This window comes from Dipodomys spectabilis, unplaced genomic scaffold, assembly GCF_019054845.1.
Source record: "Dipodomys spectabilis isolate Male_0828 unplaced genomic scaffold, ASM1905484v1 ptg000140l, whole genome shotgun sequence".
NCBI classification, from domain to species: Eukaryota; Metazoa; Chordata; class Mammalia; order Rodentia; family Heteromyidae; genus Dipodomys; species Dipodomys spectabilis.
The window spans coordinates 17,478,484-17,491,076 of record NW_024870817.1 but is presented as its reverse complement, the minus strand read 5'-3'; positions in this window follow the sequence as shown (position 1 = coordinate 17,491,076).

Sequence of the window (12,593 nt, the reverse complement as noted above, 5' to 3'; positions counted from 1 at the left end):
CTCCCTGACTTCCTTCAGCTCTTTGTTAATGGATTCCATGAATGCCTTTACTGATCTTTGTGTGTTCTCTACCTGGTCTCTCAATTCCTGTATTACTCTTTGATTAGCTTCCTCCCGTTTGTGGGATTCCTGCAGTTCTCTTTCCTCCCGTTCCTGGGATTCCTGCAGTTCTCTTTGAGTGTTCTCAGCCTGCTCACGCCATTCCTCCCTTTCTCTTTGAGTATTCTCAAGTTGTTCACGCAAATCCTGTATCAGTTTTTGAGTAGCTTCCTCACGCTTATGATATTCCTGCATAAACTTTTGGGATGCCTCCTCTCTCTCCCTATCACGCTCATACAGAGTCCTTTGTAAGTTGTCAAACTTCTCATTTATCATATTTGCCACCAGTGTTTGTAGAGCTATTTGGGAACTCTCCTCTGGATTGTTCATTATCTGATCTGACCCCTGATTATCAAGATTGGGAATTGAGATACCTGGATTTGCCATTTTTCTTGTGTTTTTTCGGCTTACTCTGCCCATTTGAGATGAAAATAGCACCAGTTTTGTGCTAGAACACTATCTTAAGGCAACCATCAACCAACGTTTGCATTTATACAGTCAATAGTCTACAGATACAATCTAGTTCAACAGATACATCTATTCAACATCAAACAACTATATGTTAATGGGCTTCGAACCGCAGAGAAGAATTTGGGAAACCAGAAATTTTTAGGGTTAGGGAGAGATGTGGGTAAAAATTAGGAATAGATTGGTGTGAGGAGGCACAGGGAGAGTTAACTATGTCCTAATCTCAATGCAGGAAATAGGTTGGGTAGGATGCAAGTAGAGAGGGAGAGAAAAAGAAGAAAGGTAAAGGGAAATGAAAAGAGACCAGAAAAAAAATTAGAAACGTAAAAATTAATATAGTTATGGAGATTGAAAGACCATCTATTTAGAGAGGAATGTGAATATAATGAGAAAACAGGAGGGAGATAGAGGAGATGTGAAAAACTTAAAAAATGCTTAAAATATTATATAGGTATAAAGAGGTAGTACTGCTATTAAGGAATTTAAGTCTCAGAGGTTTTGGATTGAGTAATAAGTTTGTGGATTAAGTGTGTACACAATGGGGGATAGGGTCTACTAGTTAACTATGGGTTTATCAGGGTGTGCAGGACAAGAGTTAAGGCACATACAGAAGAACAAACGAAAGGAAAAGGTGAAAAGGATAAGAAAGGGAGAAAAAAAAAGATCAGAAGTTCAGTAGAGCTAGACAAAAAACAAAAAGATAATTAAGAAAGAAAGAAATAAAAAGAGAGAAGACAAGAAAAGAAAGGAAAACGTACATTCACGTATTCCTAAAATAAAAATTATAAGAGGAAAAAAAAGTTACTGGAAAACAATTATTTTTTCAAAAAAGGCAAAAATTAAAGATTAATAAAAGTTTTAGAAAAGGAAAAAAAAAATTTATATATATAAGGTACCAAAAAAAAAAAAAAAGAAAAAAGAAAAGAAGAAAAAAAAAGTTCTTTGATTTTTTTTTTTTTGATTTTTTTTTGGGAGGGGTGGGAAGAATCCTGTATCTCCCTTTTGTCTGTTACCAGCCTCTTGTTGGAGTCTCTGGTCAGCTTGAGGTCCTGTGGCTTGATTGGTTTCTTAAGTCAGTTTGTTCGAACAGGCAGAAAAATGCTCTGCTTTACCCAAGATTTTGAGATCCCCCTCCCAGGTTAGTTTAATGGGAGGGTGATCTGCTTTGAGAATCACAAAGAGGGGTGATGAGGCTAGGTTCTGGTAGAGTTGAGGCCTTTCAACAAACAGTAGCTTTTCCCTGGGGCTATTTTGTGAAAAATTCACAGAGCCCACCCTGGAGCCATTCTCAGGGTTTCTGTTTTTCAATTGATTGTGGAGGCTGCTAGAGGGAGGGGCAGCCTCTGGCTCTGGTTACCCAGTGAGGAAAGCCACTCCAATGGCTGGTGCCTGAGCTGGGTGACTTTTCCCTGGATGGAGCTGAGTCTGGCAGGTCACTTCGCCGTTAAGTTCTTGTGACCTGTTAAATGACTCGTTTTATTCCAAGGCCTGAGTTGGAGCTAGCAGCTCCTCTGAGCTTTGTCGGTATCCAAGATGGAGATCACCGGTGCTGGGGTGGGAGGGGTGGCCTTCCCTCCTCTGCTCCCTGAGAAGGAGTGAGGAAGTGGGGCTACTCATGCCGAGTCTTGGATCCTGGGTCGTCTCTGGTCTGCAAAGTGCAGGATGAAGTTGTCCGCTCCTTGTCGGTTCTTGCTGGTGTTGAGTAGAATCCTCTCGCCCTCCGCGTTTGGCTCCTTCGTCCCGGACTCTCTGTGTGAGCGCTCAGGTATGGCCGCGGCTGCGGTAGCCGCTGCGACCCTGCCGCCGCCGCCACGGCTGCTGGCAGGCGCTCAGATGTGTCTCCTTGTCTTGGCTTCCCCTCTCTTGTCTAACTCTCTGTCCTGTGATGGCACACTTGGTGTGATTCTCTGGCTTAGGACTGTGCACTGGAACTCTAAAACTGCTTTCTATGCGAGAGCTTGTTCAGATTCCAGCTTCTCCTCCGCCATCTTCCCGGAACTCTACCGTATGTGTTTTTATAAAAACATAGAAATTAAAGGAAATTTCAGATGTAGTAAAAAACTTATTTTACATGATTGTCAGACTTTGAGATGTTTTTCTTTTAAACTAACCATTTAGCTTATCTACAGTTTTTCTTTTAAAGCAATTGGCCTCATGAAATTTCTTTTTAAACTTTTTGCTAGAAAAGAGCTTCAGGCAAAATGATTTTCTTGACATAAAACACTGACAAGAGCACACTTGTACACAGAATTACAAATGCCTCACCAATTCACTCATACTGCAAAAGGAGGTTTTTAATCCCTTACTCTTTTGTGTGTTCTTAAAATATAATTGAATTATATCTTAAAATTTAAATTCAACTTTGAATTGTCATTACTGACAGAAATATAACTTGTCTATTTAAATTCAGTTTTGCTTTGTCATTATTGGCAAAAATGAAACTCGGGATACTTTGAAGCTTGATCTTAATAGAATGAAAGGTTTGAAATGTCCATGGTACTCAATTTCAGTGTAACTGCAGTCAAGGTGCTTTGCACTGAAGCAGTGTTTAAATATTTAATTCAACATTTGATTAATGTCTTTCATTCTGGGTCTGAAATGACTTTGATAAAGGTGAATTCGTTTGAATGAGAGTGATTGTTAAGGAAGAGAATAGATGCCTGGAAAAAATTTAAAGATATTGAAATCTATAAAATGTTACAAAAGTAATGTTTGGAGGAAAATTATGTTTGATTGCTTATAGAAAAAAAAGAAGAAAAATTTAAAATAACTGGGTGCAGTAGCTCATGCCTATAATCCTAGCTACTCAGAAGGCTGATATCTGAGGGTCACTGTTCAAAGCCAGCCCAGGAAAGCTCTAGTGTGATATTTTCCTCCAATTAGTCACTCAAAAACTGGAATTTGATGTTGGTATAATTTAGGGAGGGGAAGGGAAAAAATAAATTGCTTAAATAGGGATACAGGTGGACCCCTTGCAACAATGAGATGTACAAGATGCTATGTTGAAAAACGAACTTTACAACTTAGGTGTGGAGGGGGGTAGTCATGGAGATGGGAGGGCAGGGATAATAGGGGAAAAACAAAGGAGGAGGCAACAATGCTTGATAAGGAATGACTCATTACCTTGCTCATGTGATTGTAATCCCTCGGTACGGAATTTTCACAATAAAAAAAACTAATTAAAAATTAAAAAAAAAAACCCTGAAAGTGTAGCGGTGTTTCAAAGAGATAGAGCACTAACCAACAAAAAAGAGAAAAAAACAATTTCTCTAGTTTTAAACATAAAAAGCTCCTCAACTTCCATTATGCCACCTGCTTAGAAATTTCTATAATACTGTCTTTTTATAAGCAGAAAATATTCATAAGGCTATCCTAGCTGCAAAGAAGTTTAGGGAAAACAATTTCTCTTAATATATTTCTACTGTAAATACAATTGAGGTGTCCTATGGACATTGATTAGAACTTTGTCTCTGCCACACAAACACAAAGATTGTAATTAAGGATGTATTAAGAAATACTTCAGGTATTTATGAATCTTCAGCTGACAGATAATAGTCTGTATATTAAGAAGATTGATGTAAATAAGTTCAATAGTTCATTGATGTTATTATTGTTATGAGACCTTGAAGATTTTCATATGTGAGATAGTGATATTTCAAGCACATAATTTTACTTTCCATTTAAAAAGGAAGATAGTTTTATTGTTGTATTTATTATTTAATTGTCCTTTTAAAAGAACGATGAATGAAATTATTTTTTCCTGATTTTAGAGGTATAAAGCTTTCAATCTTTTAACACTGAAGGTAATAACTGTTGAGTAAATTTTTTACTTTCTAGTTTACTGAGCAGAATTATCCTAAATTTTGTCACATGGTTTGTCTGTGTCAGTTGATATGATTGAAATTTCTTGTCCTTTACTCTGTTAATGTGATAAATTTTGTTGATAGAGTTTTATATCTTCAACTACATTTGCATTAAATGTTATTTAATATGTTCATCATAGTGATCTTCTTTTCCATATAGTGAAATTTCATCAGGTGCTGGAAATCCTAGACCAGCTTTGCTTATGAAGAAACAGCTCACATTTAACTTTGACAAGAATTTTATGAGTAAGCAAGTAATTGTGCTCATATATATTTGTGTAAGAGTAACTCATTTGTACAGTGAAGGAGAAGCACAAACTAGGTACAATGTTATCACTGGGGTATGAGTTCTTATGTCAAAACACATGGCTTCAATTTTGAACTATTCTACTTATTTTAAAAAATATTGTTATTATAAAGGTGATGTGCAGAGATGTTACAGTTATTCAGGTCAGGTAATGAGTACATTTCTTTTTGAACAATATCACCCAATCTCTCACCTCTCCCAGTTTTTACTTCCTAACCACCTCCACTTGTGTATTACTCATTTTCAATATAGTGTCTAGTGAGTACCACTGTTGCCTTTGTTCACCCTGTGGCCTAACATTTCTGTGCTCCCATTATCCTCCCTAAAACAGATATGCTTATATACAAGGCAAAAAGTACAGAAAACAAAAAACAGTGACTAAGAAGGAAAAAATAATAACAAAAAAAGCATCATTTCCATTTTTGGTGTGTATTTCCATAAACATCATTTTGTTTGATCATCTGCACATGAATATTAAGCCTTTGTGACTCTTTCCTATGAATATTCTCCAATGTAATTCTATGATTACATCAGAAAGAATGATACTGTACCATTTGCACAGAAATGAAAAGACTTGGATAAAAGTATATGAAATGAAGTAAGCCAGACTCAAAGAAACATGGGTCGCATGATCTGTAAGTAAACACACTGGATGGAAAAAGACAGTACAGTTAGATATGACACTTTATATAGTACTTTAGAAAGTCACAGAGTCAGGGGATATAATATCCCCAAGGGGATATTATTCTATTTACTTTTCATGTGAGAATAAACTATGTTTGTACACTTAAAATGAATATCCTACATACCTTATATAGATACAACAAGAATATACAAAATCTACATTTAGACAAAGGGCTCATGTTCTCTCTGTTATGTGGACGTTATATCTAAAATGCACTTGGATATGACAGATTACACAGGATTTCAAATACTTACATACAGTGAGATCAAAAGAGGATAGTATAAGGAAGAATCACAAATGTACAATGCCTAAGCATCTCTTCATATGTATATGAAATAATATTCTGAAACAAACTCCAAAGGTATGAAAAGAGGAAACTTTTTAAAAATTTGTGTTTTTCTTTTTCTGATGATTCTGTATTCTTAACCTTATATATGGTGTATTCACATGCATATCTTTGGGAAGGTGGGCTTCCCTCACTTAACATGATTTGTTTTAGTTTTATCTATTTCCCTGCAATGACATTATTTTATTCTTTCTAATGGTTGTGTAAAGTTCCATTGTTTAGAGGTAGCACACATTTTGGATCCACTCATCTATTTTGGGGCATTTGGACAATGATGTAAGTAATACAAACATATATAATCTGATACTGTAGGTAACAAAAGGATTAGAATAGGAATGAATTCTATAAAAATGCTACCTACTGCAGGGCATCAGTGGGGCATTAAAGCCATGAGACTCTTCCAGTTAACCACCAGAATACAGGAAGTGGCACTGTGGCTCAAATGGTAGGGCAGTAGCCTTGAACTGAAGATCTTAGAGACAGTGCCCTAATTTCAAGCCCCACGACCAGCACATAAAATATATAAATATATATAAATATTTTATATATTATATACAACCTACTAAGGAAAGAACATAAAGTAGAACAACTCTCTTCTAAAGATAAAATAGGGAGTAAGATATAAAACCCATGGGTTATATGGAAAAAAATTATATATATATATATATGAGCTCACCTATGAAAAGTAAAGAAATATTTGTTAGTATCACTTATCCATTATGACCTTATGGTTGTACAAAGAGTTACTACTTACCAAAGCAGTTTGTGAGATACAATATGACTTGATCAATGTCACCCCTTTGAACAATCTCACCTATACCACCAGTACCCACACCATCCCTCATACTTCTTACTTTTGTAGGATATACATATAGAAAATTTCAATTTAGTAGGAGGCTTACATGATTCTATTATTATAATCAAAACAAATATTTTATGATATGTGAAAGAAGTAAATGTTAAGCAAAACAGTGTTGTTATATTTTATTTATATTAGTAATGAAGGTTGAAATGAAATGTGAATGAAGTAGTTTGTTTAAAAATGATATGATGGATTGTATTATTTTTCAAAGCTCATTTGTTGGAGTCTAGAAAAACAAACTATTATATTTAGAGATGAGGACTTCAAAGAGGCAAATAAAATTAACTTAAGTCATAAGGTAAGTACTAGTCAATTTGAACTTTTTTTTTAGAAAGAAATAACATACCAAGGTTGCACCTTTTTAAAATTAAAAGCCATGGGGAGAACAAGACCAGAGGATGTTGAAATTCAACCCTGTCAGCACCTTCCACTAGACTTCCAGCCTCTAGAATTATGATTGAATGTATTTGTGTTATTTAAGTCAGTCGATGTATGACAATTGTATGACAGTACTAGCAGAGTAATAAAGGTGTTTTTTGGGAAAACATGTAATAATTTATGGGGAAAATGTATTTAAGCAACATAGACTAAAACATAACTTCTTTTATTTAATGTAAACTGCATAATTTAAATCAAATATCTTGTTCTTGAGCATATTTTTGAAATTATGTGTTTTAAAGAACAATGTGAAATTGTTACTACAGCAAGTCTATGGAAGGAGCAATCCAATATTAGGCGCTCATTGTTCCTGTTGACATAGGCTATGAGTTGAAGAAGTGTAAAATAACAGATTTCCAATTCTGTCAACATCTAAGGGTGGGAAGCACCCAAATTGTTGTTTGTCAATTTAAGGAGACCTCAAAAAGGTGTAGTATGTGTAGTTAATTTTATTAAGTTGAGTATAATAGAATTTCAAAGTTGAAAATTTCAAGAGAGAAATAGAAGCTGGGCATGGATATGCATATCTGTATCTCAGCTAATTTGGAGGTGGAGATCAGAGAATCATTGTTAGACCTACCTGCTAGAGAATACAAAGAAATCTGAAAGTTAAGGTGAAACATGAAAGAGATAAGAGGAGGAGTTGGGGAAGTGGGGAGGGAAGGGATGATAGGGGACAAACAAAGGAAGGGGTAACAATGCTGGACAAGAGATGTACTCATTACCTTATTCATGTAACCATAACCCCTCCACACAGCATCTTTACAATAAAATAAAAATTTTAAAAAGTATAATAAGAAATAATCATTCTTACATTCTTGTTTTCAAAGAAAGTACTCTGACTACATTAACTCTAAGACATATTTTCTGAAACAAATACTTGCAATCTTTTGACTGTAGGTCGACTTCACCATAACACACTCCCTAACAGTATAACTACAAGTAAAACAGCATGGAACACTGCTTGTAAAATCTGTATTCTAAGAAGTAAATTGTTTTTCCAAGTTCAGGAATTGTTTGGTGACCATTCCCATTAAACACTACTAAAAATTGGTTGTATTAATAGCTAAAAGCTTCTGGAAAGCAGTTGTGTATCTTTAAAAGAATGATGGTAGGATATTTGCCCTGTGTAATTGGAATAGCAGGTTACCTTTAATTTTACTCATTCAGTTTACACTCAATTTCCATTAACCTTAACAGGCAGCCATTACCTACCAGGCAAAGATGATACTGGTAATTCTGAATAACTGATATGATTGGTAATTTAGAATAACTGAAGATAGAATGATTTCATTTGATTTTTCCCCTTTACAAATGTCAACAACTTTCATTAAAACCTGAGTATGCATCATGTTACCCACTTCGAGGTAAATTTATACATAGGCAAAAATTGGAAGGTATTAAATTCAGAATAGATGTACTGAATCCAATAAGGATTCTGAAAGTGTCTTCAAAAGGTATTTTTTAAAACAGAGCTCTCCTAATTATTGTAAGAAATGTCTGCTAATATGGGAATGTCTACAAAAAAGTTTTATTTTGATGATTCATTTTAGATTTACATAGCAAAAAATAAGTATTGTCAATATACGCCACATACTATATAGATTAAAATGTTGTTATTTCTATCAAATTTTCCTAATGTACTTAACAATTGGTGTTGTACTTGAAGACAACATTCTCAGTATGTAGAAGAGCCTTGGATCCAAAACATTAAAAAAATAACAGTGTCTCAACAGCTTATATATAGACTATTTTCTTGTCATTTTGAAAACAGTATACTATCATCGGTATTTAGAGATCTAATTTAGAGTTATTTTAAGTATATTGGAACATTCATTGTGCTCCATTTTTAATCCAGAGATGTTTTAAAGTATAATAGAGGTTGTAAAGAGGTCATATGCAAATCTGATTCAATTTCCTGTGGAAAATTGAACATCTCTGGATATTGTTATCTATGGGGTCTGGGTGGACAGTGGCCTCCTGAAACCTATACCCTGTGGATAGCAAAGTGTGCCTCTATACAAGGCTGAGAATAGGGAAGTAAAACATTCAAATTTAGTTGAATAGAGAAATATTCAGTGATTACAATGATAGATTCATAGGAGCTTCAATTTATGTTCATACATAAGTAATTGTGGAAAAGGAAGATTCACTTTCATAATATCATCAATGAGTTCTACCCTACATCTAGGTATTTAACTAGCATCTGTACGTTATACATTCTTCATTTATTTGGTGTATATGGATTAATAGAGAGTACCATATAAAGTGTATCTCCTTTCTTATTTGCCCTATATTACATGAGACATAAAATATGATGTTATAATACCAATCATTTTCCTAAGGTCATTAGTTCTTTTTACAATGAAAATCATTTGTATGTAATAAGTATCAAGTTACTGTAAGACTAATATCTGAATTTCTGGATCCCAAGTCCCATTTAAAGAGTGAAAACTCATTTTCTGGTAAGAACCATTTGAATATTTATAATATAAACTGTTAGCTATACAAAGTTACCACTACAGGCAGAAAATGAGGAACACTCAAGAAATATATTTGTCTGTTCTGTCATGTACCAAATTATTTCACAGGCCTTACACAGCTCTGGTTGGGATCAGCTATTTCTTACTCATACACATTGTTCTACTAAATGTTTTTAAGGACAAGTCCATTAAAAGCAATGATTAGACCTTGTACCTGATTTAAAAAAAACATTTCTTATTATCCTTAAGTAGTTTATGAATAAAATATGTGTTCATCAGTGTAATTTCTTTCAACATTCTGAACTATCCCTCCCAATCCACACCTTCCCTTGCTTTATCATATATTCATTAACGTCTTGACTGTGCCTGAATAAAATGTGTCTTGATGGATGTCACCTGTTTCAACATTTTCATCTATTCCTCCCAATCCACCCCTACTCTCATATTTCTTAGTTCATCATAAGCCCATTGATTTCTTCACTATATTATTCCATCTTTTCTATTCATTCATCTACCCCTCCATCCCTTGAACCCACTACACAATTTTCCAAGTGCTGATTTCCCTTGTATTTATTTTGTTGAATTTTATATTTACCTTTCTTTCTATGATATTAAACTATTTAAATTGTGCTCAGAATCTACTGTGTTTTAGTTAATACAATTGTGAGCACTTGCATACCACCTTAAGTATTTACATATGTATATATTCATATATATATACATGTGTATGTGTGTATATATATACATATGTATGTATATTTTTATGTATGTATGTATGTGTATAAAAGTACTCTAGCTTCCACATATAAGAAAAACATTAACTGGACGCCAGTGGCTCACGCCTATAATCCTAGCTACTCAGGAGGCTGAGATCTGAGGATCGCTGTTCAAAGCCAGCCCAGGTAGGAAAGTCCATGAGACTCTTATCTCCAATAAACCACCAGAAAACCGGAAGTGGCACTGTGGCTCAAGTGCTAGAGTGCTCACCTTGAGTTGAAGAGCTGATGGATAGAGCCCAGGCCCAGAGTTCAAGCCCCATGGTCAACAAAAACAAACAAACAAAAAAACCCAAAAAACAAACATGCAACCTTTCTCTCTTTGGGCCTGATTTACTTCATTTAACATTTTTTCCAAGTCCTTTCATTACTGGAAGAACTCTGAGCTCTGATTATTTAGGGTAATAAGTAGAGAACCCAAAGTGACAAACATGTAAAGCATCAAAAACTGTTAGCCAGTATTTGCATATCAGAACATATTCAGCATCCATAACATATTCTTGGGTTTTATTTAAATCCCAATCTGTTTCATTATATTATAATTGAGAGGTATAAGGCTATCGTATCTTTTTATCAGATTCCCAGGTAATGATGATACCTCTCATTTAAGTCCATATGTTGAGTAGCCAATCTATTTATATTGTTTTTTTTCTAAATAGATAAATAAGCTCAGAGAAACTTCTCTGTTCTCAAATTCCATGTGATTTTTATCCTATTAGTAGTTTATGAATATCATTTTATTAGAATCAGTTAATTGCACAAAGAGGTTTCATTTTGAAGTTTGCATATGTATATAATATATTATAACTTGACTGACTGCTTCTCTCACTCTATTCCATCTCACATTTCAACTTCTCAAACTTTAGCCCAGTTCACCTGATTGTTTCCCCGTATTATTCCACAGCTTTCAGTGAGTTCCATTGTCTTATCTTTGTTCACCAATGAAATGCATTTCAATATTGTGTCTATTCTAAATATTAGTTAATAATCTCCTGTTTCATAGCATTTCTATTTGTTAGTAGTTGACTTAAAAAATAGATACAAACAAATAACTACTACCAATTTTCTTACTTAAGTATAGTATTGGTGGAAGAAGAATAGAACTTCAGACGAAGAGAGATGAGAAATAAGAAATTAAAGCTAAACCAATATTTGGAGGATGTTCTTTTGTGATAACAGTGTGGTAATCCATTTGCATCTGTGATATGGTTAATTTAATGCAAAAGAACTATATTGTTTCAATTTTCATATGACAGTTAAATTCATTTGGCACCAGAAAGTCATTTGAATCTAATCTTTAAACTTTAAACTTCTGTACATGGTTCCCCTTTTGAGTTCAGTCAGGTATGTCAAATCATAGCAAGAATGTCTCCTACTGGTCTGGAGTTTTCTTTAGCAAATATAATGAAGTTCTTTTGACATGAATAAGGTTACTGCTAGGTCTGCCAGCTTGCTTGAAACTAAAATGAAAAGGCATAGTTGATTTGTGTTGATGTAATCTTTAATTTGATTATGTTCTAATCTTTCCAAAAGCTTTTAAAATGTGTCTTGGAATGAAGTTAAAATTGCACATTGTCTTTTGTTAATAACACATATAAATTCAGCACATTTTGAAGCCTGAGGGAAAGTGTCCATGTACAGAGAAATATTGATATTGTCAAGAGTAATACCTTTAGGGAAGAAAAAAAGAGTACCCAAAATGAAAATGGAACCATCTTTGAATGGATTCTTAATTGAGAGAAATTGACTCATAGATTTTCACAGTTCTTAAGGATAACATCGAAGTGGCTGTCAAATTTAATTGATCGTCTGTCCTGCTCAGAACTCTTTATTGGGGGTTGGGGGTTGAATCATACTCCCAAGTCTTTAAGTAATGTTACATTGCAGGGGAATACCTGGGTCATTGTGTATCCTAAATCATACCTTTTCTGACTTCCAATTAGTACTTACAGTACCTATAAGACATCAAGGTCTCTTCAAGTTCCCACACTTGATACAGGGACTATACTTGGTCTTCTTTTCCAGTAACACACCAACTCTGTACCTTTGTACTTTATTACTCCATCAAAACAAGAAAATCCGTATTGGTTTTTTATATTTGTAGTTTAATTTCTTGTTGACAAGATAATTTGTTTCAAAGCATTCATAATTCTGATTTCTTGTTTGTTTGTTTTAAATCAATGATTCAGAAAAGTATTATGGCATAAAAAGTTTTGATTGAAACACAAAGTACTGAATTAAGATTGTGATATATGATGTTTCCACA